The sequence below is a fragment of the Mesocricetus auratus genome, unplaced genomic scaffold (genome assembly GCF_017639785.1).
Source record: "Mesocricetus auratus isolate SY011 unplaced genomic scaffold, BCM_Maur_2.0 Super-Scaffold_4256, whole genome shotgun sequence".
NCBI classification, from domain to species: Eukaryota; Metazoa; Chordata; class Mammalia; order Rodentia; family Cricetidae; genus Mesocricetus; species Mesocricetus auratus.
The window spans coordinates 41,037,889-41,065,482 of record NW_024429182.1 but is presented as its reverse complement, the minus strand read 5'-3'; the positions used below and the strand labels follow the sequence as shown (position 1 = coordinate 41,065,482).

The 27,594-nt window shown below is 37.7% G+C and overlaps 1 long non-coding RNA gene across 6 annotated transcripts in view; it reads left to right on the top strand.

Moving 5' to 3' along the window:
• The window catches only part of LOC121140651, a 123,197-nt gene that overhangs the window by 11,642 nt on the left and 83,961 nt on the right, over positions 1-27,594 (top strand). For all 6 annotated transcript variants that reach the window (XR_005877570.1, XR_005877567.1, XR_005877571.1 and 3 more), the window contains exon 2: positions 21,981-22,108. This is a non-coding gene — a long non-coding RNA (uncharacterized LOC121140651). The remainder of the gene's footprint in view (positions 1-21,980; positions 22,109-27,594) is intronic.

Sequence of the window (27,594 nt, the reverse complement as noted above, 5' to 3'; positions counted from 1 at the left end):
CTAGAGAAGCTGAGGGGACAGACAGGAGGACAGACTTCTCCTGTGAGAAGCTAACTGTAGTTCTTCAAGTCATTGTTTCAACTTCAAATTCACTAACCTTGAAATTAAACATAGCAAATGTATTCACTAGTCATTAGAGCAATTATTGTAGTGTATTTTATTTTTTTATGAAAGTAGATCATGAATGAATTGGCACTATTAGGAAGTGTGACAATCCCTTATTTTACACTTTTCCTTTAGCTAAGAAACCAAGGGTAGTTTATTAGAATATGTCCTAACTTTTTTCTTCCACAGATAACCTGTCTATACCACCATTCCTCCCCCGGCAAGTCACGTTTCATTTAAAATTTGAAGCTCTTACCACTTTAGTACCCTGACTGCTTGTAACTTGGTCTTTTTTGCCTTGGAAGTTTGCCTCTCTAGTGGAATAGCACATTTTCCAACTAGTCTCACAATGCTCAAGAAAGAAATACATCTCTCCCCCTAAAGGTGTAGAGAACTCGCAATAACAAAAGGACAGTAAGTGGAAACATTAGAGTGCCTGAGGAAAAGACAAACAGGTTTTGATCCTGTAGATGGTGATGAGCAGGCTAATTCACTATCTGGTCAAAGATCCCGAAGAGAAAAATGTGGGGGTTGCAGTTACCAATGATTGAGGAAAGGCTAACTGGGAAAGGACAGGTTTTCCTATGGAAACAGTTTTAAAGGTAGAATTTTGTACATTTGCAGATGAGGTTTTCATTCATTATCCATTCTATGAATATAGATTTAGTAAAACTACCCACCCACTGAAATACTTAAGGTATTTCAACAAAGGTCAAAGCTTAAGCAATTTTGAAGATGATGAAAGTTGTAAAAAATAAAAAATAATTAGATATTTGTTTAAATAGACACACTTTAAGAGAACTATTCTAAGATGTATACAAGTTATCTTCATATACAAATTCTAAAAATTATCTTCTTTTATATAATTTTCTTTCTATAATATGCAAAAAATTGTAAGATTTACAAACAAAAAGGAAACTCCCCCTAACCAGATATAGAAGCACAAGAAACAAAAATATAAAGCTATAGTTTATTGATATGATGGTGTTAAGGGTTATGTTTGAATAAGCATTTTAATAAACATATTTAAAGAACCAATAAGTTTACACACACACACACACACACACACACACACACACACACACACACACACCTGGGCAGAAAGTATCAAAGGAGAAAGTATCAAATTCCCATGAACCCTGACCTACACCTGCTTTCCTGAGAGTCCATTATTACTATCATCTTGAAGATTCTCCTATAAGAGCCATGATTTGCTGAGCTCTGAGTAGTTGGGTAGATTGCCAGGACCAGGCACTTTGACCTTCTTGTTGAGTGGGTGTTAAATCCAATTAGAGAACTATAGGTTACCACCAAGGTATGTACGTAACTACTGTACCCTTAGGATTATGTTGTCATTCTGGTCATGTTGTGGATTATAGACATTATAGCTGGGTACGATGGCTCATTGCTTCCATCCTTTGGAAGCTTCTGCAGCCCTTTTTGGTGCAATGAATGCTAGTCCCCAGGGAGGAAATACTTAGGCTAGTTCCAGCTCAAGGCCTCTGGACTCTGTGTCTGAAATACATGGTGTCTTCAACAATAGTGACTTACCTTTCACTTCTGGAGATAACCAAGAACAAAAGCATTGTACGATGCTCTGAAAATCTCTCAGATAAGCCTGACTGACAACTCAAATGGTTTCTCATGCCTGGTATTGGGTTTTTGTTAGATGGTCGATAGCTCTTGGAGGGAACATTGTTAGTCTAGATGAGAGAATTTATTTAAATTATGTATCTGTATTTTTACAATAACTTATGTGTACTATAGATATTTTAATGTAAATAGTTCATAAGTTCATAGTGTGATTCCTTATAAGTTTTTCAGACACCCTCATTATTATTCTATCCTCCTTCCTTTTTCTTTTGTATTTATGTTTTCCCTTCCTAATTGGAGTGCTCCATTTTCCCCTTCAGATCACTTGTTGTGTGCTACAACTTTATGCAATTATGCAGTCGACTTTATTTTTATTTTCTTCTTTTCTGCAATTACTACAGGTTGTGAACTCACTTCTGAAGCTTTGAAACGAGGAGCTTCAGATGAGAAAGAATACTCCTAATTACATTCTAAATATTTGTCCCTATACCCACAAATAAATATAGCTCTTAACCCTCATCTGTCTTGTGGTCCTATCTAGTGGTGAGAGTGGGGTGTTGAAGTCTCCCACTATAAGTGTGTGTGGTATTATGTGTGATTTGAGGTTCTGTAATGTTTCTTTTATGAATGCGGATGCCTTTATACTGGGGGCATAGATGTTCAGAATTGAGAATTCATCTTGATGGATATCTCATGTGATGAGTATGAAATGACCTCCTTCATCTCTTGATTGATTTTATTTTAAAATATAATTCGTTAGATATTAGAATTGCTACCCCCACTTGTTTCTTGGGTCCATTTGATTGCTATATATTTTCCCAACCCTTAACTACTAGGTACTATCTGTCTTTGAAGTTGAGATGTGTTTCTTGTATGCAGCAGAAGGATGGGTTCTGTCTTCAAATCCATTCTGTTAGCCTATGTCTTTTTATAGTCAGGTTAAGGCCATTAATATTGAGGGAAATTAATGACCATTGATTTTTTCATTCTTGTTCATTTTGGATTTTTTATTGGTGGTGGAATTGTGTGTTGATTTCCATCCCTTTTTTCTTTTGGGTGTTAGTATAGTGCAATTACCTATTACCTATGCTTTTCTGGTTGTAGTTAAATTCCTTGGGCTGGAGTTTTCCTTCCAGAACTTTCTGTAGGTCTGGATTAGTAGATAAGTGTTGTTTATATCTGGTTTTATTGTGGAAAATCTTTTTTTCTCAACCTATAGTGATAGAGAGCTTTGCTGGATATAGTAGTCTGTGCTGGCATCCATGGTCTCTTAGTGTTGGTATATCTATCCAGGACCTTCTGGCTTTCAGAGTTTCCATGGAGAAGTCAGGTGTAATTCTGATAAGTTTGCCTTTATATGTTAGTTGGCCTTTTTTCTTTGTTGCTGTTAATCTTCTTTCTTTATTCTGTATGTTTGGTGTTTTGATTATTATGTGGTGAGGGAACTTTTTTGTGGTCCATCTATTTGGTGTTCTGTAAGCTTCTTGTACTTTCATTGTCATGTCTTTGTTTAGGTTGGGAAAGTTTTCTTCTATGATTTAGCTGAATATGTTTTCTGCACTTTTTAGCTGGGTTTCTTCACCTTATTCTATACCTATTATTTTTAGGTTTGATCTTTTCCTGGTGTCCCATATTTCCTGGATATCTTGTGTTAGGGATTTGTTGGATTTAAGATTTTCTTTGGTCGATGAATTTGTTTCTCCTAGTGTGTCTTCAAAGCCTGAGAGTCTCTCTTCCATCTCTTGTATTCTGTTGGTTATGCTTACATCTGTAGTTCCTGATTGTTTACCCAGTTTTTCTATTTCCAGAATTCCTTCAGTTTGTGTTTTTTTAATTGTGTCTATTTCAGTTTTTAGGTCTTGGAATGTTTGAATTGTTTCCTTCATCTATTTGATTGTTTTTTCTTGACTCTCTTTAAGAAATTTGTTGATTTCTTGTATTTTTTGGCTTGATTTTTCCCAAATTCTTTAAGGGATTTTCTCATATCCTCTTTGAGAGCCTCTATCATTTTCATGAAGTTGTTTTTAAGGTTATTTTCTCCTGCTTCATCTGCATTGGATTGTTCAGGTCTTGCTATTGTCGAGTCCCTAGACTCTGGAGTTGACATTCTGTTTTTTCTGTTGTGAAGTGTTTCTATATTGTCTTCTTCCCATCCCTTCTTCCAGTGGGTGCAGGAGGAGTCCCTTCCTGTCCTGGGTCCAAGGTTCCCTTATGGTGGTTGCAAGCAGTCCAATACTCTGATGGCTCTCTTCCTCCGTGGGTAGAGGCGGGACTAATACTGGGGCCTTGGCAGTCTCTGGGTGGGCTGAACTGATGAGATGTGATCCCCAGTGTCCAATCCCCAGGCCTCAAGCTACTCAGTGCAGAGCCTTTTTGATATCGTATAGCTTCTAAGGGAGGCATTTTCCCCCTGTATGAAGGAAACAACATTCAAACAACTTCTGAATCATATGTGTATTAGAAGTTTTCTACACTAGTAGGCTTTCACATTTTTAAAAGTTCTTTTGTGTTTTCCTTTAATGTACTCGTCTGTATCTTCCTCTTCCATCTCCCATTCTACTTAACTCTTCCTTCCAAACTCTTTCCCTTTCACACTTTATACCATTTGTGTTCTACTACCCAGTTCTTTTTAAATCCATGCTCTATCTAGTTTCCTGGCTTCTCCAGGTGCTCAAAAGTTCAGATCTTTAGATTCTCACATCTAAAGAATCAAAGGTATTATCCTCCTATGAGAGAACATGCAGCTTTTGTCTTTCTGGGTCTGAGCTACCTCAACTGGAATCGGTATCTCTAGCTCTATCCATTTATCTGCAAATTTCAGCTTAATTTTTCTTTACAAATAAATACAATTACATTTTGTATATATACCACATTTTCATTATCCATTATCAGTTGACGGACATCTAGGTTGTTTTTATTTCCTATTGTGAAAAAGTAGCAGTAAATGTGAATGTACAAGTATCTCTGCAGTAGGATATAAAGCTCTTTGGGTATATGCACAGGAAGGGAATATATGAATTATATGGCAGATATACTTTTGTGTTTTTAAGAACCTCTACACTTATTTCTGTAGTAGTTCCACCAGCTTGCAATCCTACCAGCAGTGAATAAATGTTTATATTCATGGTATATAATTCTATGAACTGAAAATGTGTATGATATGTGTGTATGCATGTATACATGTTCAAAAACTTCTAACTCTACTCTCCCAGTTCTTCATAAAATGTACAGAAATTTGTGAACTATAAGCACTCAAGCAGGCTATAGTACATTAGAACTCTTTCGTCCTCCTCAAGGGTATTTCAGTATCCATCATTTACCTTTTGTTTTCTCATCCCCTCTCCCTTTTCTCTTAGTGATATTTATACAACTCTACATTTTTGATGTTAATTGTTTTGGCTTCAGTATGTGATTAAATATATGTGGTATTTGTCTTTCTGTGTCTTGTTCATTACTTATCATATTTTCTTTTGTTACATCCATGTTGCTACAAGGAGCAGTAGTCATTCTTATTTTTGTATTTATATATTGTTTTATTTTAAAGAATAAATAAATTTAATCAATTATACTAGATATGATGTCAAATATTTTTTGTCTTTTTTATTTTTAAATTTAAATTAGAAACAAGGTTGCTTCACATGTCAATCCCAGTTCCCTTTCCCTCCCATGCCCTCCCATCAACCCCCATCTCCTCTCCACCAACCCCCACTCCTTTCCCCAGGGAGGGTGAGGCCCTCCATGGGGGTGTCCATATTCTGTCATTTCATCCACGGCAGGGCCTAGGCCCTCCCTCAAGAGTCCAGGCTGAGACAGTATCTCTCATTGTGGGATGGGCACAATGTCCATTTGTATGCCTGGGATAAATACTAATCTACTACCTAAAACCCCATAGATTGCCTAGGCCTCCTCACTGACACCCACATTCAGGGGGACTCGATCAGTCCCATGCTGGATTTCCAGCCATCAGTATAGGGTTCAAGAGCTCCCACTTGTTCAGGTCAGCTGTTTCTGTGGGTTAAACAAGCCCAGTCTTGACCCCTATGCTCATCAGTACTCCCTCTCTGTCACTGGGTTCCTTAAGGTCAGCTCAGTGTTTAGCTGTAGGTGTCTGCCTCTGCTTCCATTAGTCATTGGTTGAAGGTTCTGTTTCTCAGACTCTCTGGCAGTGGAATTGTAGGCTGGCACTCCCCTGATCTATGTCTGAAATCCATAAATGAGTGAGTACATACCATGTTTGTCTTTTTGTGACTGGGTTACCTCACTCAGGATGGTTTCTTCTAGTGCCATCCATTTGCCTGCAAATTTCAAGATTCCATTGTTTTTATTACACTGAATAGTACTCCATTGTGTAAATGTATGACATTTTCTCTCTCCACTCTTCAGTTGAGGGGCACCTAGGTTGCTTCCATGTTCTGGCTATTACAAATAATGCTGCTATGAATATAGTGGAACAGACTTCTTAAGGGTGAATAATTTCTCATTGTGCATCCATGCCATATTTTAATTATCCATAAATCCTTTGAAACACAACTTAGTTGATTTTGTATCTTGACTAGTGCAAAGCCAATAAATATCAAAATGCAAATATCTACACAGGATTTTATTTCAGGCTGACTTCACAGCAATAGGATAACTAGGTCATATGATCTCTCTAGTTTTTGAGGAATATTCATACTGTTTTCCATAAAGGTTATACCAAATTTATTCTTACCAATAACATAAATTAATTTTCCTTTGTCTACATCCTTGTCAGCATTTATTGCTGATTCTGTTTTGTGGTTTTAATTACAGTCATTCTAAGTGGTTTTGATTTGTTTTATTTTGATTAATAATATTGAAAAATTTTATATGCTTATTTGCCATACTTCTGCTTTGGGAAAATGTCTATCCAGACCAACACCTTGTCTCTAAATTGGGTTTTTGCTGTTCTGTCCAGCAATTACTCCTGGATTTGTAATATATGAAGGCATTTGCGATTTGGCTATGGTTATCTGAGTCTCACTCTGCTTCTTTGTACAACTCATCTATTCCTCTCTGATCATGGTTTTCCCAACTAAGTTCAAAGCATGGGCATTCGGTGACTTTACTGTCAGGTTTCTATGGATTGTAAAGTTATGTTCCCCATTTACTATCTATGTGCATGAAAACATAACAAACCCATCATTTTGTATAATTAATATATACGTTAAAATTAGAACTAGCGCTCATATACTTTAAAAATAGTTTACACAAAACAAAAGAAACAAGAGTGTGGCCAGAAGTATGCATGTACAGATTAGAAGCAAACAGATAAAGCTGACCACTTGCAATCTTTCAGATCTGCCCTGTCTGTGTTGATTGCCCTCTTCAGCATGCTGAAGATGGAAAAGATGCTATCCACATTTTAAAGCTTATACTGTATCATCTCAGTGATTTCATTCAGGGAATCTGATAGTTTCAGCAAAAGTCTCAAATCTGCTATTAGTTGGTTTAGCTTAGGTTATATTCCTATTCTTCAATACAATACTGATTGATTGACAGGTGTGGGAGAGGTCTATGGAGGCATTGCTGAGGGAGACAGTCTGACTGGAATTATATGGAAGAAGAATTTGCATAAGAGAACATTGACTTTGATAGACAAAATAGCTTACATATATTACTAGTCATTCTTGTAATATTTCCTTTGTAGCTTCTCTAAGGATCTTTACAAGAGACAAGAAGGATTAAAAAATTCCTCCGTATTCCCATTTATTCTTCGCTGAAGGTAATATGAAGTCCCAAGCCAGTAGACTGACTTCAGGATTATAATAGAGCCATGATGTGGTTCAAGCAGAGCTGTGGTACCCTTCCTTCCACCTTTCTCCCAGCTTCTGTTCCACACCATCCCTCTCAATTCTGCCCATGATTGGAGAAGGTCAGTTTAACTGTGGATGAGTCAAGTGTGGAGCTCTTTGCAATATCTGATCATAGTTCAAGCTGGCAAGTGCTCTGGCACACAAGTGACTTCCCAGGAAATTTCAAGGCTTCTCCTTCATCTAGTACATTTGGAAGAAGTGAGAGGTAGAGGACAGAAGTGCATGCTGGTTAGCTGTACTTTAAGAGAATTCAAGGAGGAAAGAAGGAAGGAGGAGGAGGAGTAGGAGGAGGAGGGAGAGAGAGAGAGAGAGAGAGAGAGAGAGAGAGAGAGAGAGAGAAGAAAAAGAAAACTCATACAGAGATTGGTCTGGTCTTGGCAGACAGGAGCTGGTCCTGTTTTTTCACAGATCTTGTTGCTAGGAGCTGACTTGGCACCCACAGATACATCTTGGCAACTCAAGGGGCCACATTAGAGATCCTAAAATTATGGAAAAGGTTGCAAAGAAAAAGTTGAAAAACGTTTGATTATTCACAAGTTGCACTATGTTTGACTGTACCCTGTACAGCCCTATCCAAATGACTCCTGTAAATAAAACAGAAAAAATCTAAATTAACTATGTAGATGGTGTAAATAATCTGAGAGAAAGAAAATTGATGGAGCCAATGGTAAAGCTGTGATATCAGTTATATTTGCCTTGTTGTTTTTCGGGGCATAACTAGGTTGTTGCCTTTTGAAACTGTGGGCAGCTGTGGTCACAGAAAGGAGATGGGGTTGAGACTGGGCCCATTGGCTTTCTGTGATTGGGGGAGGGGTGGGTGTTCCAGAGGGCCTGTGCTTCCCAAACGATTTATACACAGTTAATCATTATTAGGAGAGAGGGCTCCTACAGCCTTGTCCTACCCCTAGGGTACTGAGACAACTGTTTCTGGAGAAAAATTTTTTTCTCTGTGTAGCTGCCCATAAGTTGTCCATACTTCTGTAAATAGCCCCTCATCAGTACTCAAATCCAGACCCCAGTTATATTCATCAACTTACCAACTGTACTTGGGTGGAACAACTTGTTTCTGTCTTGGATGCCCTGACTAGGATGAGTAGACAACTGTTCAAATAACTTAAAAAAAACAAAGCTCACAAAACATTTGCAAGTGGAAAAACCTAGTATTGATGGTGATGCTTTTTTCCGTTTTTTTTTTTTATTTTGAGACAGGATTTCTCTGTGTAGCCTTAGCTGTTCTAGAGCTTGCTTTGTAGACTGACCTTGATGTTTTCTTGATGTAATAATAATTAGTGGAAAAAGATGCAGGAGCAGGCATACAGGAACAAAGAGGAAGGGGAATCTTGCATTTATATTATATTATAATCTCAATAATAAACAAGAAAAATGGACACAAATAATACATAAACACATAAGAAAATTCAAATTACCAAAGATACCCCAGAGAAGTGTAATGAGCCAAGATCTCCTGAGCAGATTGGGAACATAGAGGAAGGGGAGAGGGAACCAGAAAAAGAGCGAGCAATAAGAGGAAGGGAGAAGAAGGCATGGGGGAGCAAGAAGGTTGAGTCCAGGTAAGAATAGAGGAGAGCAGGATGAGAAATATAATAATAGATGAAGTCATTATAGGCTTGAGGAGAGAGCTGACACTAGTGAGATCTCCATTGATCTACAAGGATAACACCAAATGGCAAACTAAGAAATAATGAAGAGACCTTGATGATAAGGTTGATAACTACCTTATATGCCATCGTAGAGCCTTCATCCAGTGACTGATGGAAGCAGAGACAGATACCCACAGCTAAACACCGAACTGAACTCCAGGAACCCAGTGACAGAGATGGAGTAGTGATGACCGGACAAGGGGGAGCTCTTGAACCCCAGACTGATGGCTGAGAGGCCAACAGGGGACTGATCCAGACTCCATAAATGTAGTGTCAGTGAGGAGGTCTCAGAAATCTCTGGGTCCTTGGATAGTAGATCAGTGTTTACCATGGCATTCGAATGAATTTTAGGAGCCCATTCCAAATAGAGGGATGCTCTCTCAGCCTGGACACATGGGGAAAGGCCTAGGTCCTGCCCTGGATGAAATTACAGACACTGGAGATCTCCCCAAAGAGGGCCTCATGAGGGGTGGGAGAGGGAGCTGGGATTGACATGTGAAGCAGTCATGTTTCTAATTTAAATAAAAACATATATTGATGGAAAAAATAAGGCATAAATTGAAAATTATTATTCCATTTTCCTTCTTTCACAGTATCTTTAACTGATAATAACTACTCCTAAAATATTAGAGAATCTATTCTTTATAACCACAAATAATATAAAATATATTGGGATAACTCTAACCAAGCAACAGAAGGACCCGTGTGAGAAGAACTTCAAGTTTTTGAATAAAGAAATTGCAGGACATAAGATGGAAAGATCTCCAGCTCATGGATCAGTAGGATTAACATAGTAAAAATGGTCACCTTACCAAAAACAATCGACAGACTCAATGCAATCCCTACCAGAAGTCCAACATAATTTCCAACTTAATTCTTTCAGACCTTGAAAGGACAATGTTTTTTTGGTTTTTCAAGGCAGGGTTTCTCTGTATTGTTTTAGAGCTTGTTCTGGAACTTGTCAATAGACCAAGCCGGTCTTGAACTCACAGAGATCCGCCTGCCTCTGCCTCCCGAGATCTGGCATTAAAGGCGTGTACCACAAATGCCCGGCTGAAAGAATAATTCTTAACTTTAGATGGAAAAACAGAAAAACCAGGATAGCTAAAACAATCTTGCATAATAAAGGAACTTCCCAAGGTATCACTATCCCTAATTTTATGCTCTACTATAGAGCTATAGTAACAAAACATTATGATATTGGCATATAAATAAACAAGTAGATCAATGGAGTCTATTAAAAAAATCTAGATATAAATCACACACATATGAACATCTGACAAAAAAGCCAAAATTACACAATGGAAAAAAGAGAGCATCTTCAAGGAATAATGATGTTGTAACTGGATGTTGGCAAATAGAATAATGCAAACAGATAATGTCCTATCACCCTGTACAAAACTTAAGTCCAAGTTTATCAAAGACATCAACATAAATCCAGTTACACTGAACCTGATAGAATAGAAACTGTGGAATAGTCTTCAATGAATTGACACAGGAAAAAACTTCCTGAATAGAAGCATAGACACTAAGACTGATAATTAATAATTGAAACCTCATGAATCTGAAAGGCTTCTGTAAGGCAAGGGACACTGTCAATAGTACAAAACGGCAGCCCACAAAAATGAGAGAAGGTCTTCACCAATCCCACATTCATCATGGGGCTGAACTAAAAAAAATATGTAAAGAAGTCAAAAAAACTAAACATCAACCAAATAATTAAATTAAAAATGGGGTACAGATCTAAACAGAGAATTCTCAACAGCAGAATCCCAAATGGCCAAGATATAGTTAAAGAAGTGTTCAACATCCTTAGCTATCAGGGAAATACAAATCAAATGACATCAAGACTCCATCATTCACCTGCAGAATGTCTAAGATCAAAAACACTAATGACAGTTTATGATGTAGAGGATGTGAAGCAAGGGGAACACCACTCTACTGATGTGCAAACTTTTACAGCCCTTTTTGGAAATCAATATGGCAGTATCTTAGAAAATTGGGAATCAATCCAACTCAAGATACAGCTATACCACTCTTGGGTATATACCCAAAGGATGCTCAAACGTGTCACAAAACACTTGCTCAATTATGTTCATAGCAGGTTTATCCATGATAGTCGGAAACTGGAGACAACCTAGATACCTCTCAATAGAAGAATGTATAAAGCAAATGTGGGACATTTACACATTGGAGTATTACTCAGCTGTTTAAAAAAAAAGCTATATACAGCAAACCAACAGCCAGCATCAAGCTAAATGGAGAGGAACTAAAGGCGATTCCTCTAAAATCAGGAACAAGACAAGGATGTCCACTCTCTCCATATCTCTTCAATATTGTACTTGAAGTTCAATTGCTATAGCAATAAGACAACAAAAAGAGATCAAGGGGATATGAATTGGAAGGGAAGAAGTCAAACTTTCACTATTGGCAGACGATATGATAGTCTACATAAGCAACCCAAAGAATTCTACCAGGAAACTCCTACAGCTGATAAACACCTTTAGCAAAGTGGCAAGATACAAAATTAACTCAAAAACATCAGTAGCCCTACTGTATATAGACAATAAAGGGGACGAGAAAGAAATCAGAGAAACATCACCCTTTACAATAGCCACAAACACCATAAAATATCTTGGGGTAACTGTAACCAAACAAGTGAAAGACCTGTATAACAATAACTTTGAGTCCTTAAAAAAAGAAATCAAAGAAGATACCAGAAAATGGAAAGATCTCCCATGCTCTTGGATAGGTAGGATCAGCGTAGTAAAAAGGGCAATCTTACCAAAAGCAATCTACAGATTCAATGCAATCGCTATCAAAATACCAGCACAATTTTTCACTGACCTCGAAAGGACAATCCTTAACTTTATATGGAAAAACAAATGACCCAGGATAGCCAAGGCCACCCTGTACAATAAAGGAACCTCCGGAGGTATCACCATCCCAGACTTCAAGCTCTATTATAGAGCTAAAGTCCTGAAAACAGCTTGGTATTGGCATAAAAGTAGACAGGTAGACCAATGGAATGGAATTGAAGACCCTGATATCAACCTACACATCTTTGAACACCTGATCTTTGACAAAGTAGTTAAAACTATACAATGGAAAAAAGAAAGCATCTTCAACAAATGGTGCTGGAGTAACTGGATGCTGGCATGTAAAAAACAACAGATAGATCCATATCTATCACCATGCACAAAACTTAAGTCCAAATGGATCAAAGACCTCAACATCAATCTAGCCACACTGAATCTCTTAGAGGAGAAAGTGGGAAGTACCCTTGAACGAATTGGTACAGGAGACTGCTTCCTGAACATAACACCAGTAGCACAGACACTGAGATTGACAATTAATAAATGGGACACCCTGAAACTGAGGACTTCTGCAGGGCAAAGAACACAGTCAACAAGACAAAACAACAGTCCACAGAATGGGAAACCATCTTCACAAACCCCACATCTGACAGAGGGCTGATCTCCAAAATTTACAAAGAACTCAAGAAGCAAGATTTCAGAACACCAAAGGATCCAACTAAAAAATGGGGTACAGAACTAAATAGAGAATTCTCAATATAGGAATCTAAAATGGCCAAGAGGCACTTGAGAATGTGCTCTACATCTTTAGCCATTAGGGAAATGCAAATCAAAACAACTCTGAGATACCATCTCACTCCCGTCAGAATGGCTAAAATCAATAATGACAGTTTATGCTGGAGAGGATGTGGAGAAAGGGGTACACTCCTCCACTGCTGGTGGGAATGCCAACTAGTTAATCCACTTTGGAGATCAGTATGGAGATTCATCAGCAAAATAGAAATCAGTCTACCACAGATCCAGCAATTCCACTCTTAGGCATATACCCAAAAATGTACCCTCATATAATAAGGATATCTTCTCAACTATGTTCATAGCAGCATTATTTGTAATTGACAGAACCTGGAAAGAACCTAGATGCCCCTCAGCTGAAGAGTGGATAGAGAAAATGTGGTACATTTGCATAATGGAGTACTATTCAGCAGAAAAAAATGGAATCTTGAAATTTGCAGGCAAATGGATGGCACTGGAAGAAACCATCCTGAGTGAGGTAACCTAGTCACAAAAAGACAAGCATGATATGTACTCACTCATATATGGATTTTAGACATGGAGCAGGGCATTGCCAGCCCATAACCCCACCGCCAGAGAGTTTGGGGTGCAGGGAGGACCCTAAGAGAAATATGCATGATAACCCAGAGAAGGTTTAGGGGATGCAATCTCCTAATTGGATTGGGGGGGAGGGTAGAAAGAGATGGGAGAAAGATAGAGAAAAGAGGAGGGGAGAGGAGGACATGGGAGAGCAGGAAGGTTGAGCCAGGGTAAGAATAGAGGAGAAAAGGATGGGAGATACCTGAAAATAGGGAGTCAGTATAAGTTGGAGGAGAGATCTGGCACTAGTGAGATCTTGACAGATCTACAAGAATGACACCAAATGGCATTAAGGCTACCTTAAATGCCATCCCATGATAATGAGAATGATGACTCCCTTATATGCCATCCTAGAACTCTCATCCAATGGCTGATGGAGGCAGAGGCAGGCACCCAGAGCTGTGAACCGAATTGAACTCTTGGAACCCGGTTGCAAAGAAGAGTGATGACCAAAGGAATCAAGATGGGGCTGGCAAACCCACAGAGGCAGCTGACCTAAACAAGGGGGAACACATGGACCCCAGACTGATGACTGAGGGGCCAGCATGGGACTAATTCAGACACCCTCCCACCAAACCTGGGTGACAGAGAGGAGGCCTTGGCAATCTGTGTGACCTTAGAGAATAGATCAGTATTTATTCCTGGCACACAGAAGGACTCTGAGAACCCATACCACATGGAGGGATACTCTCTCAGCCTGGACACATGAGGAAGAACCTGGACCCTTCCTGGGATGATGTGACAGACCCTGAAAACCCTTCTGGAGGCCCTGGGGAGCAGAGGGGGCATGGATTGGGGGTGATGGGTTGGGAGGATTGGGGGATGGGCAAGAGGAGAGAGGGAGGGAACTGAAAGAGACATTCGTAAAAAATTAAATAAAAAACAGATGAAAAAAATGAAATCAGGAAATTTGAAGGCAAATGGATGGTGCTAGAAAAAAATGGGCACAGCCAAAGCATGCTTTTTTCCTCCAAATTTTGTTGCCACAAAATCTCTATGTAAGAATAGCCTCACTTTATTTAATTTTCAGGCAGTTATATTCAGCATTCCCTTCACAAACACAGAAACTCACAGCTGTCAATCCTTTATATGTACAACTGCTTTATAATTTTTATTTATTAATGAATTAATGTTTTGAGATAGATTCTCACTCAAGAGGTATGGCTTGCCTGGAATTCACTTTGTATACCAGGTTGGCTGAGCTCAGAGATTTTCCTGTCTTTGGATGAAATGGATGAACCATCATGCCTTATATTAAATTGTTTTATTTTTGGTGTGCACATATTCTTCCATACATTTTGAGTCATAATAGTTGAAAAAACTGTAATATCATGATTATTTATGCACAGGCATGTGCAGACATATATTTTAATAATAGCAAATAATAACTTCAATTCTACATATACATATATATGCATAATACATGTCTCTATATATGTACACATATCTATCCATACTTCAGTTTTATTGAAAGTTATTTAATTTCAGCTTTCTTATATCTTTTTTTGCCAGATAACTGCTACTTGAAGTGTTTATTCTGTTTTTGAGATGATTAGACATATTTTATGACACAAATTACTTTTTAAACAAATTATTCCTGGAAGAGTAAATAAGAATTTTGTTTACTAACATCAAGAATGGCCTAGCCGTTGTTTATTGTCAAAAAGGACAATAGGCATTCAAACAGGTTTTTGTAAGGAATAATTCTATTTATTTTGTCACACTTTTTCTATTAATTTTAAGACCAGTGAAAGCCTGAAAACACTGGGAAGTGTGAAAATAACCCCCAATTTTGATTTTTCAATATGCTCTGGGGAAGGACGTTTTGTTGATAATTGCCAGTGCTTTGTGAGAGGCTTTAGAACTCTATGTGTGTCTGTATTAAGTGTGTATTCATCCGGAGAACAGCAAATCCTTCCTACTCTCCCTCATACCCTTTGCTTGAAATTTCTCATCCATGTATACCTGTGTAAAGATTGATTTTCTCAGTCGAACAGTTCTGAAATTAGATATGCCTTAAAATAATCAAAGTGGTTAACCCTTGACCCTAAACATTAGCACTTGCAAGTCTGAAAATTAGCCCACAGAACAACAGTTTTTAGTTAAATATTAAAAGACAAAACCCATAAGAATTTTCTGCTAACGTTCACCTCAAATCTTCTTTCAGACATACATTTAAGACCCACTGGATTTGTTATTCTTGGTCTGAATAACATTGAATAAAATTGATAATTTGCATAAACTTGTGTGTGAAAGCTCTTTCCAAATGTCTTTATCACCTGGCAGTGGTGGCCCATGCCTTTAATCCTAGCACATGGGAGGCACAGGCTGGTGGGTCACTGTGAGTTCAAGGACAGTCTGGTCTATAGAGTTAGTTCCAGGACAGCCCGAACTGTTACACAGAGAAACCCTGTCTTGAAAAATCAAAACAACAAAAGAAAACAAAACATTACCACCTAAAACAACAACAGTAAAACAAAATGTCTTTGACTCCCAGAAATTGTGTATAACTCCTTTTCAAAGCCTATAGAATAAGAACACATGACGTATGTGGGCAATATGTCCTTCTCAATGTTCTCAACTCAGTTGCAGTAAGATGCTTCTCTGTCATTCATACCCAATATTCTTTTCCCTTTGTCCATTCATTGGGGTGGGAGAGCTTCTTGTGACTAAGTTCACTGCTAAGGAATCCCTGCCAGTGTCAGGGCAGGCAGGGGAATAATCTGGGAAGAGGTAAATGTGAGTCTTCTAGAAATCTGATGCCAGGATATTTAAACACAATATAATTTGGAAAAAAATTTCCTGCTGTAACAGAATCTGTAGCAGAATCACCAGTGCACAAGAAGGTGAATTACATTGAAACTCAACTCAGAGCACATGTCACTTCTTCCAAGAGGACAGATTCTGGAGACAGGCTAGTTTTGTTAGCTTAAGGGTCTAGGGAAGAAAGATAGTGTAGAGGTCATTTGGCTACCACCTCTGGTCTTGGTTGGGAAGCTGGGAAAGCCCCTGGCTATATAGATAATGCAAGGGTAATTTAGACTACTAACCACCTCTGGTCCTGTTTGTGGTAACTTGATATGATCTGGGCCAACAGATACCGCAGATCACCAGGCTATTATCACCTCCAATTCCCAGCTTTCTGGATAGAATATCAGGTTTCATATCTTTTCCATTGAAGAGCCAATTCTTCATGCTTAACATTCCTGGGTTTCTTGGTGATCTGTAAGCACAATGAATTTTGTGCTCCCAGTGTATGCAAAGTCTTCTGTCATTTGCATTGTCTTAACTTTCAGATGCCCTAGTGTGCCCTGACTCAGAGTTGTCTCATCTTGCATTTCTTTTGTTTTCCTTTTTTATTATTTTAATTTTAAATAGCTTGCTTCACATGCCAATCCCAGTTCCCTCTCCCTCCCCTCCTCCTACATCCCTCCCTCCATACCCCCAGCCTCCCACCCTATCCCCACTTCCTTCCACATAGGGGATATCCAGAGTCTGTCATTTTGCTCAGGGCAGGGTCTAGGCACTCCCCTAAGAGTCCAGGCTGAGAGAACATCCCTCTTTGTGCTATGGACACACAAAGTCCATTTGTATGCCAGGGATAAATACTGATCTACTGCCCATGGCCCCAAAGGTTGCCCAGGCCTCCTCACTGACTCTCATACTCAGGGGGTCTGGATCAGTCCCATGCTGGCCTCCCAGCTGTTGGTCTGGGGTCCAAAAGCTCCCCCTTGTTCATATCAGCTGTCTCTGCTGGCTTCACCAGCTCATTCTTTGCCAATTTGCTCATTGCTCCTCTCTCTCTGTCCCTGGATTCCATGGGTTCAGTTCAGTGTTTAACTGTGGGTGTTTGCCTCTGCTTCCATCAGTCACTGGATGAAGGTTCTAGGATGGCATATAAAGTAGATGTCAAGTTCATTATCAGGAATGGGCATTTAGGGTAGTCTCTCCATTATTGCTTAGCTTGCCAGTTGGTGTCATCCTTTTAGATCGCTAGAGGTCTCACTGGTGCCAGATCTCTCTTCAAACCTAGACTCCTTATTATGGTATTTCTCATCCTGTTCTCACCCTGCTTCTCAGCCTTTTAGCTAAGATCAAGTGTAGTATCATCTGCTATTTCTTAAGCCTCTTGTCTTTCCTTGATACTACATTCATTAAAGCTCAGAAGAGTATCAGTATTACAAACCTATGAAGGAACATCAGAGAGAATCTCTCTAGTATGAAATTAAAAGAAATGTTTAAGCAAGACTTTTTAAAATAACATATTATTTATAGAAATAATATAATTTAATCTCCACAACAGCTCCATTTATTTGTTTACCATATCCACAAAATTTTGGTATTATTGACATGGCTCATTTCCTTTGCCATACAGCACTCAATGAAGTGAACATTTTATAATTTGCTTGACAGTTCTACTGCTGACTTTCATTAGGGTTGCTTCATGTTTGGGGCTATTGCAGATTATGTAACTACAAAATTTGAGTATATGTCTTAGCAGTTGGATCACAGATGAAATTATATGTCTTAAAATAACAAACCCCTCTCCCCTCACAAGTACTGCATGTCTTTGCATGTGTCTGTGACATATTGGAAAGTCAGTAGACCAGTTGCTGGAATGTGGGTCTCAGTAACCAAACTCAGGTCATCCACGTTGGTGGAAAATTCCTTTATTTACTAAGACACCTCACTGCCCATACAATAAGAACATTAGATAAAATACTTTTGTTTGAGATAATTAGGCCAAGGAATGATACACAATTGGGCAAATTCAGGCCAGAAGAGGTTCAGAGACCTCTCCCCTACTGCATAAACATGCTATTGTAGGACTAGCAGAGACATAACAGAAAATTCATTGACTTCCTATACCTGGTATCTGTCTCATTTAATTTGGAATATTGATGCACCCCATTTTGACAGGCTTTAACCAAATGACTGCCTCTGAGTAGCTGAAGGTCAGATATTTGTAAGCACTGATTTTTTTTATTTTCATTTCTTTCTGTGTGATATAGATGTGCATATGTGATCATGTGTGGGTATACGCCTACAGGTCTGCATGCAAAGGTGCATACAGAGCGTCAGAGGTTGATTTTGGGTACTTTCTTGAATTCTCTCCACTTTTTAAAAATAACATACACATCTTATTTATTATTTGGATATTTCATACATGTATCAAATGTGCTTTGCTTATATCCAAATGTTGTTAGTAGAACCAATATCTACTCATACTCACACCATCTAAGGCACTGTGATAAATCAACATAAGGATATCACCAGGGAACTTGGTGAAGCAATGAGTTACTCCAAATACGGGTGAGGGGTTATTTTCAGGAGCAAAACTGGCTTAAAACAGCTGCATTGCTAATAAGCCCACTCCAGAATGAATGTCAGTCATGAACACTAGATATCTGGAGCATACTCTACAACATGCAGGCTCTTGAAGAGGTTAGATACTGTCTCTTTTGGGGAGCTCAAGAGGTTGGAGCCTCTCCCAGTAGCTAAACTGATGTCTCCTTTTCCCCTGGTGGCTTGGGGTGTCTCTATTTTTCCAGCTGATTCTACTGGTATGAGACTCTTGTAGGCAGCTCAGCTTCCCCAAGAGTATCTTCCAAGAGTCAGCAGTCCTAACTGCTTATGTACACTTGAAGACAGAGTGATCTAGTTTGGTCAGTTTCAGAGACTTCCTGAAGTCTTGCATTGTTTACTTCCTGAGATTATCAAACTTCCCTGACGGATGGAATGTTTTTACCTCCTAGATAAAACATCTCTATTTTAAGGAGCTTCTTTCCAAGATGGAGATTTTATTTCAGTGAAAATCTATGCAAAACCTCCCATCTCCTCTGCTCTACCTTCTAACTCCTCGCAGATACCCCACAATCTCTCTTTCCCCCATAATTTCATATCCTCTTCTTTTTTTTAATCCAGTCAGTTTGATTATGCACATGGATCTAGAGCTATCACATGAACAAGTTACATCTCTGAAGACAGAAGACTTTTCCTCTCCAGCTGCTATCAACTGCTCCTCCTACATCAGTGCTAGAATTTCTACTGACTTGATCTTCTTCGGGTCTCGTGAAGGAAGTCACAGCTACTATGAGTTCCTGTGTGCAATGCCTTGCAGTCTTCCCCAAACCCTGGCTTTTATAATGTTTTACTCCTTCTTCTCTGAGAGTCCCTGATCGTTGAGGGTAGAGGGTGTGGTATAGATGTCTCATTTAGAACACAGTGCTCTACAGACACTTATTTGCTGTACTTGTCTAGTGTCTGTTTTATATTTTGATGTAGGTTCCTTCTTGACCTTGAAGATCACTGATTTGGCTAGGCTATCTGACTGTGTAGTAAGCTCCAGGGATCTGCTTGTTTCCACCTCCCTAGGTCTAGGATTACAAGTACTGCTGTGCCTGGCTTTTTACATATGGCTGCTGGAGATCCAAATACCATCAGGTTTGTGTAGTGAGTATGTGGCTCTCCTGCCCTGAATGCTTTTTAGTATGAAAAACACTAAAATATTCGCTTATCATAATCAGGGATGTTGTGTTCTATTATGTAATAACTCAAAGTGTGGAGATAGACTCAGTTACTAGCCTCTTGATTGCTTTACTTTAATGTTGGTGTATATTCTAGTAGTGGAATCATCTTAGCATATATTGCTGAACAATTTACCAAGAGGCAAACTTAACTGCCAGCCTTTGATGATAGTTCAGAGTGCTTCTTCCTAACAACACTAAGCATCATTAGTTCTCTTAACTCCAGTCTTTAAATGTACACATTCTGTCATCTCTTTGTATCTTTCATTTGTATTTTTTAACTTGTTAAGATAAGCATTCTTACAAATGTTCAAAGGCTATTTTTGTATTTTTCTTATTGAAGTACCTCTCCAAGTATAACTCAGGGATTTCTGATTTTTTACATGCTATGGATACAAACATTTTTGTGGTTACGTATGTTGCAAATACTTTCTGCCATCTATTATTTGTTATGTTTTGGTTTGAGATCTTTGATAACTAAAAGTTCAGTGTTAGTGGTCCATTTGATCATGTTTATATCATGTTTGTTTGTTTGTTTTTCTCAGACCTAAGGAATTTATTCATCTCAAGATCACGAAGAATTTGAAATGTGATTTTCTCATTTTTTTTACTGCTTGTTTTTACTTCTAGTTATTGATATGTGTTTTCTTTGTATGGTGTGAAGCAGAATCAAAGTTTCTCTTTTCTCCATGTATATCCCATGCATCCTAGGCTAAGTAGTCAAAGATTGTCCTTCACTGTTGCTTTTCATCGGCACATTTGACATTAGTGTAGTATTCCCAAAGGACTGTATCTGTTTCTATCCTCTGTTCCATCAGGTGCCAGTGTTGCCTTTCTTGCACATGGTCGTTATTGTTTCATTTAGCTTTAAAATGTAATATCTGGCACAGTAATATTTCATTTTATTTGAAAATGTTTACTTCTATATTCTTGAATTCTTACAGCATAAAATTTTATGGCTATTCTTATACCTTTACACACAAACACACACACACACACACACACATACACACGTTCTGAAAGTCACAAACCTTGCCGATATTTTTACTGTAATTGATTCAAATTTATACATCAACCTTGTAAGAACTAACTACAATACTACTTTTAAACATTAAAATACATATCAATTTTTAAGGTTTTCCTCACAACATTTGACAGATTTATTTGCATACTTAGTAGTGTTATTTATATATAGATAATATTTTGGATACATGCATTAATTAATTAAATATAACAAATAATTTCCAAAATTTTGGGATATTATTTGAAATAAATCTGATATTCGGTATTGTGTGTGCATCTTGAATTTGTACAAAATGTATGCATTATTGTAGTTGTTTTTCTGTAGATTCCCATGAATGTTCTGTATAACCCATTATATCATTTGCAAACATTGCAAATCTTCATTCTAAATTCCTCCCCCATTCATTAATTTAGCTATGGTCCATTGGCTAGGCACTGTAGCATAATGTGAAGGAGAGGAGGTGACAATGCCAAGCTTTGTTTCTACTCAGGCTCTGAAAGAAGCTCTCACAATTCCCTCCTAGTATTTGCTGTGCTTAAAAAAATAGCTGCAATCAAATCCAGGACTCCTTAGGAGCTAGGCAAGTGCTCTCCCTGAACCACACCCCAGCCCAGTGCCATTGTGTTTAAGAGTTCTAGCTTGGCTCCTTCTTGATTTTGAGTCCTGATAATTTGTGCTTTATTTTGCTTGCTTATTTTCGAGAAACATTTTTAGAAAATTTGAAATTTTATATTCTTTTCATTGAAGCAACTTTAAACCTGACCATTATTATTCATTATTTCTACTATAAATTTGATTATAGCTTAAACATCTTAGAATAACTTTCTGAGATGAATACTTAGGGTCATCGATGTTTTCTAGATTTTCTTCTTGATCTAATCCATAAAGAAAACAATTTTAAATACTGATTTTATTTATCCCCCTTCTATATTCTTTCATGTGACTGATGTGTATTTTACAGTATTTAACATACCACCACAACAAATATGGTGGTTTTTGTTTCTGAGTTTTTCCTCTAATATTAACTATAATTGTTGCTCTGATTGCAGATGGTGACATAATGATGTTACGCAACTTTCAAACTTGGATTTATTTTTGGAGACACTACCATTCTGAGTCAGAGATGCATGGGGGAGGCTCACTGTAGGAAGAGATGTCACTTCAGTCATTGACCCTGGTCAGTACCTCAAACTATAACCAGTACAAATGGCCAGTGAATGCTTGCTCATCTTGCACATCCTAACCCAGTTGTCCATATGGTATCATTTTTCAACAGATACTTTCAATAACCAAAAAGTTGTCTGGTGTCATTCAGAATATATTTCATAATTGTGGGAGGTAATGAAATATTGTTTCTCTTTAAAGTAGTCAATTTTCATGTGGTATTCTAGTATTTTACAAATTTTCAAAAATGATACTATCATCCAATAACTGAGTGAATTAATAAATATTTGCTTTAAAGTAGTGATAATATATAATGTTATTTTAGCGTACATTTTTGGTAAGAAAAACAAAATGGCAAATGTAGGTTAATGGAAGAAAAGGAGATGGAAACTAGGTAGACTGCTACAAAAGAGTAGAAACTTAGAAATATTTTGTGGTCTCTGAGACAATTATATTACCTTTTTTATGGGGCTAATATGTAAATAGAGTTGTTATAAGTGAATCTGTCTTATTTCTCATAAACAAGTCGCTGTGATCATGAATTAGCCTAATTATTTGGTGTATATTATAAAATCAGAGGTGGACCTGAGTGTACAGGTATATTGTGAAGTTCAGCTGTATTTTCACGTCCGTATTTTAAAATTAAATTTCTTAAAACAAAGCACTTCTTTACTTCTAAGAAGCATGACAGTATCTTGATATTTATAAAATATTGTATTTTAGATTTTCAAAGTAGTAGGGAATTATTTAGTTATAACTTCTTTGTCTATAAATACATACCAACTGTAAGTATGGATGTCCTTATAGTTTTAAGAAATGTGAGAAATGAGACTTCCTGAATTTTTCAGTCATTTTTTAGTTTGTTCTTCTTAAATAAAATGACTAGTCTTCTATTAATTCAAACCTTTCTTTATTGATTACTTTCTCACAAAAATAGATAAGCTTTCATAAAAAGCTGTAAGAAGATACTATTGAATATTACTTAAGAGTAGGAAGTAGCATAAGAAACCACAGTTTTAATTTAAGTAGCCAGTAAAAGATTCAAAATGTATTAAAATATAATGAAGGCAAATATATTCGGTCTTTAGTATCTAATAAATGTTTATATGGTGTGTTCAACACTTCCTTTAATTCTACTGCTACTTATTGGATGAAGAATAATTTTTTCTATGTCAGTGTTCTGTTGTGAAAGTTATAGATCTTTTAACAATAACAGATCATTCCCACCTCATACTCTTATTAAAGGAAAATAAAATTCATGGGACCATCAGATACCAAATGTTGCTTAGCACCAAAAAAGACTAAACATTTCAAGAGTGTATAAACATCAAAGCACTCACTATATTTCATAGAAAGGATTTTATTTAGCTTCTTTAGAATAGACCAGTGTGAAGACACATGACAATTTTAGCATTAATTGCATAATAAAAATGCATTCTCCCCTATCATCACTCTAATAAGATATTATATTATGGGAACCTACTATTGGCAATTACATCTGCCTGTTTATTGTGGTATTTTTCTGACTCTTGCTATTTATTTGATTCAGTATTTAGCTAAGAAATATGATACATTTAATTTGTCATGTTGATATATTATCCTTATTCTAGAGTAGTTTGCTGTTTTTTGTGTTTTTTTTATGGTTTTGACATTTTTGAAAACATCTGTCTAATCAGGCTATACAATGTTCCCTATTTTGAATGAATTTTATGAGGTTCAGATCCAAGTTATACAGTAGCAGATAGAATTCAGAGTTCTGGTTATTTCCATGTTCTACATATTGCTTAATTTTATCATTTTGGTTAAAGTGATCATCTGCCAGACATATCCCCCATTATAATTAACATGTAGTTTACAAAACAATAATAAACACACTGAATAATTTATTTCTGAACATTCCTATACCCCCTGCTTCTGTTTTTCTTGCCTGGGTTAATACTTATTATAATTAATACAAGATAGTGATTTCTTTTACTCTGTTGCTTAAAGGATTTTGACAAACTTTCTGGTGGTTTAACTTAATGTTCATGGTTTGTTTAGGGTTGTCTACTATCCTTACTGCACTCAAAGGATGTTTCATATCCGCAATTCTTTATTTGTTGCATGTGACTCTTAGTTCCTCTTCACATCTAAGAAGGGGTAAAACTGACAATCTAATCCAATTATCCTCAATCAGTAACAGACACATGACTCATAAATTACTGACAAGACAGTGACAAGATTGCTTAGACTTCTACAAGGGATAGTGCTAGAAGTAACTATTACTCTTCCCAGGAAGTTTCTACTGTTTCACCTCAGCAGTACCAGCATGGATTGACCTGTATGCTGACTAATTTTATGTCAACTTGACACAATCTAGAGTAATCTGACAGGAAGGAACCTCAATTGAGAAAATGTTTCCATAAGATCAGGCTGTAGGAAATTTTCTTAGTTGGTGATTGATCTTGGAGGGTCCAGATAATTGTGTGGTGTTATCCTTATCCTGGTGGTCCTGAATTCTATAAGATTGCCGGCTGAACAAGCCATGATCAACAAGCAAGAAGCACAGGCCACGGACTGTGCCTTAATCTTTGCCTCCAGGTTCTTGTCCTGTACTGACTTCCTTCAATGTGAACATTGATGTGTAAGCCAAAAGTGCATTTCCTTCCCAGGTTGCTTTGGTAATTTTTTTTCATCATAACAATGGTAACCCCAACTGCATCAGAAGTGGGTACCAGGATCATGGGGTACTGCTATGACAAAAGTGATCATATTGTTTTGGAGAGGATTTTAGAAGCACTGGGGAACTCTTGAATTAGAAAAGCCATTGAGTAGTCAAAGGCTGGTGAACTTTTCTGTGTGAGTTTTGGAGATAAGAGTGATACTAGAGCAATGCAGGTGGCAGGTGATGAAAGCTTGCTCTTTGCATTTCCAGAGGGAAGTTTGAGAGTCCCTTAAAGACTGTCTATTTTTCTACTTTGAGTTGAGGATTTGTGGTTCTGGCTAACTTGGGTTGAAGAATCAGCCACGAGCAACAAAAGACCAGAACCACTGAAGCAAAATCTTTGCTTTACTTGGTCAATTTGTGGTGATGTGCTGAAGCTATGAAATTACTGGTGATTAAGAAGAGACCAGCATCATTGAGATGAAATCTTCAGAGAAATATTTCCTTAGAGTCAGCACACAGAAGCTGTGGTCCAGAGGTATGCAAGATTGTTGGTGTTTAATTACAGCATTAGTAATTAGTATATTGTACATCCTTGAAAAATTAATATGTTGGAGGCCAAGACATTAGTATTTCAGATCTGAACTGTAGTTGGAGACAACTTCCTTAAAAAGTTAGCTTCACAGAAGGCTATCAGGATAGACTTTAATGTAGCATGACATATCTTTATTAAATAAGGACCTTCAAGCACAGAAACTTGAGAGGACAGGCCACGAGAAGATACAGGGATAAAACATATATCTTGCAAGTTGAGGAGAAATGCCTTGATCTTGAACTTCTTGGCCTACAGAAGGTAAGAAAATGAGTACTTGCTCATTTTTCAGTATGTGGTACTCTGTTATGCCTTGATTAGTTTTATTTTTAAATCAACTTGACACAAGTTAGAATTATTTGAGAAGAGAAAACCTCAGTTGAAAAAATGTCCCCATCAGGTTGCTCTGTGGGTAAGCCTCTGGGACATTTTCTTGATTAATGTTTGATGTAGGAAGCCCCAGCTCACTGTTGGTGCCAGGCCTGGGTTGCTGTATTGGAAAGAAGATCGAGCAAGTAAGGAGAAGCAAGTCTATTAAACAATGTTTTTCCATGACCTCTGCTTCAGTTCCTACATCCAGGTTCCTGTGTTGGGTTCATGTTCTGACTTCTCTTAGTGATGGAATGTGATCTGAGAGTTGTAAGCTAAATGAAACATTTTCCTCCCCATGTTATTTTTGCTTCTGGTGTTTTATTGCAGCAACAAACACCCTAACTACATATCTCAGAAAGGAAGGTATCATTAAGTGTGGAGCTCTTGATCTGAGGATGAGGTTTTAGAGCAGGGAAGTAGCCTGTGGAATCTGCTTCAGGACCTTGAGCCGAGAGAGGAGGAACATCTCTCATACACCTTTTGTTTTAGACAACCCTTCCTTCTTAGCATTGGGTTGCATAAGTCAACAAACTTTTTTTTTCAAGATGTTTCTCTGTGTAGTTTTGGGTTCTGTCCTGGCACTTGCTCTGTAGACCAGGCTGGTCTGAAACTCACATAGATTCACCTGCCTCTGCCTCCTCTGCTTGGCATCAGTAAACTTCTTAAGTGCTAAAAACATTTTATAAAAAGGGATGCTCTCCCAGCCTGCACTCTTGTGGGAGAGCCTAGGCCCTGCCCTGAATGAAATGACAGACTCTGGAAATCCCCCATGGAAGGCCTCACCCTCCCTGGGGAAGGGAGTGGGGATTGGGTGGGGGGGCTGAGGTGTCTAGTGGGGGAGCAGGGGACGAGGGGAGAGGGAGGGAGCTGGGATTTACATGTGAAGCAAGTTTGTTTCTAATTTAAATAAAAAAGAATAAAAACAATTTACATAGAAGTTTTATTCTCAAAAATGAAGATTTTTCTGGACACACTTAAGTTTAGCACCAGAAACAAATCTTAAGCTCAGTCTGACCAGTGTCAGGTTATCTTTGATACTCAGAACACAGATAATTTCTCCAGTTGAAGCAATCATACAAGAAGATTGTCTTGCGGTAGCTCATGAGTTTCTGTTGAAGTGAGGTAGCCTGATGACTGTGGGCAGGGCAGAGCTTCCAGGAGGAGCAAATCATCAAGTAAGGGATCTTGTGGGAATTCACATAGGGGAAGAAGTGGGAGGTGCAAGACTGATCATTCATGTAGGAGTGGTTAAAGTTCAATACTCAAAAATTGCACAGAAAAATGAGTGCCTGACTTCAGCATCCATTCAGACCATGGACATTCTGCTGCCTTGTCCATAATTTCACTGTGGCCTTGGGATTTCTGCCTTTTCCTTCAAAGTTATCACAATTATTTTATTTCAAATTCAAGACATGGGAATGCACTGAACAATTTGCAGGTCATTTGAAATCTTAGAGAAAAAAGTTGTTGGCCTTGAGTAACACATTTTGATGTGAATTTTTCTTATTTAGTGTATTTGCAATGGAATTTTAGGGGTGAGAAATGAGAAAATTAAACATGCCATTATTCACAGATAATTTATGTTTTTGTTACAGCTTCCAGGGCTGATGAAAAGTAAGTGTATGAGTCTTGTGAATGAGCATATAGAGTTAATTTTATCCCAATTACACTCATATTATATATCCTTCATGAGAAAAAATAAAGAATTTTAATTAAACTCTTGGATTCAGCCCTTTTAGGACATACGAAAATTCTAATAACCTTTGTCTTTACTGCCTTTGGTTTAATGATTCAAAATAACAAAAACAGCATTTTAAAGAACTGATTTTACCTATATAAATCAAGAACTCTTTTCTTTGTACTAATAAGAGTCAATCAAGCATATATGATG